Genomic DNA, 1,792 nt, shown 5'->3' on the forward strand with positions numbered 1-1,792 from the left:
AGGGTTGGCGCCATAGCCCCATGGTCTGAAGTTGGATTCCGGGTCTCCCAGGAAGGCAAGGCATAGGTTGAGGAAGACAGGAGTCCGATGCCTGGTGCCCTTCACTGGCTACTGTGCCAGGGCACTTACTGCACTGAGCCCCCGCTGGCTGTCCAAAGTTGGGGTGCTCCCAAAGATTAAATAAGTGACTGAGCTTGCAACTTGGCTTGTAAGCTTGGATTCCGGTCCTCTGCTCCATGTTCTTCCTCCCCGAGTCATGGCAAATCCCAGATGAGTGATCCCTGTGTGGGGCAGACTGGGGGTGGCACTGGAGGAGGGCTGAGGGAGAGGAAGCCAGGGCTCAGCCTGAGGACAGGGGCACTGGAGCTGGGGGGCGGGGTGGGTAGTGCCATACGAGATAACACATTTGACTTGTTTGACAATTTTCCCCACGGTGGGCCCAAGCAGGAATGCGCCCCTTTCCCAATCCCAGTGAAACAGATCTAAGGAAACACCCACAGCGGAGGAGCCCTGGCTTTTGAGCATATGGTAAGTGCCCTTCTTAGCTCCCATTTTGGAGCTTATTTCCGGATACCCTATTGAAACAACCTAAGGTGGGGAGTGGGTTTACAAGGTATTTGGCAGGAAAGCGCAGCATTATATGCAAAGTGATTTCCTGATCGCGTTTAAAAAAATTAAAAGTCACTGGCCTCTAGAAGAAATTCGGTAAAAGTTCAGTGGAGGGACAAGCGAGCAAGGCCTGACAGCGCCCAGCTCTTAAGTTTTCCTAGCACAATGGGCAGCCGCTGTTCCTTCCCTCGCGGGTCAAGGTCAGCAAGTGGCCTGGGCCACGCAGAGCCCACATCTTGGGGGAGAATGGGTGTGTGTGTAAGTGGGGGGGGTGCCGAGAGGAAGGCCCTCCCAACCGCGTCCTCCTTCACCCCGACTTGTCCTGCCGGATTTTCTTTCCGATCCAGTTTTGAGACGAACAGCTACCGAAAGGAGCGTTTCTCTTATCTCCGCGTAGGAGCCTGTCGTGTATTACGTGAACAGTATTTGGGAAAGTTTTCTGAGCTCTTGGAGAAATCGAGGAGGAGGAGGAGGGAGAGGAAGAGAGCGGGGTTCTTGAAGAGCAGTGGAGTTCCCAGAAGAAATTCTGGGGTTGCCAACCCGGGCAGGGGCGAGGAGCAAAGGCGAGAACAGGCAGTGGCGACCGCCCTGGGTTTCGGTCCTTAGGGCCTTGGCATTCTGGGCCAGGGCTGGCATTTCCCTTCGGAGGAACCTGTCGGCTCGGCCGGCCCTCAACTAGCGCCGAGAGTGAATGAAATACCCAGCGGGACAATGGAGGGGCGCGCGCGGCGCGGGACCAGCGGGAGGGAGCCTGCCCGAAGCTAGCCCCACGGAAGAAGGGACTTTCTGCCCACTCTGTGACCTCACGTTCTCTCTGCCCTGGGCCAGGAAGCTCTCCAAAGGGCCTCTCAGAACCCTGGATAGCCCCCTCCCCACACTTGCCCACCGCGGGGTGGAGGTTCTTTGTGGAAAAGGGCTGGCCAGCCTGCGGGCGGCCGCGGGGCGGGGCGCGAGCCTCAGCCTCCCCGACCCACAGCGGGTGCGTCCCGCGCCGCGAGTGCGCACTCCTCGAAGTCCTGTGCCAGGACTGGGGCTCGCGGTCCCGCCCCCAGAGAGATCGGGAGAAAAGCGAGGGCAGGACCGTGTGCCTGGGAACCCCTCGCCCCCGCCCCGCCCCAATCCCCAGCCAGGACAAGCGGGGGGCGGTATAGACTTTGCCCAAAGGTCTCGTCTCCGCGACCAG

Source organism: Bison bison, unplaced genomic scaffold, assembly GCF_000754665.1.
Source record: "Bison bison bison isolate TAMUID 2011002044 unplaced genomic scaffold, Bison_UMD1.0 scf7180017860443, whole genome shotgun sequence".
Classification (NCBI taxonomy): Eukaryota; Metazoa; Chordata; class Mammalia; order Artiodactyla; family Bovidae; genus Bison; species Bison bison.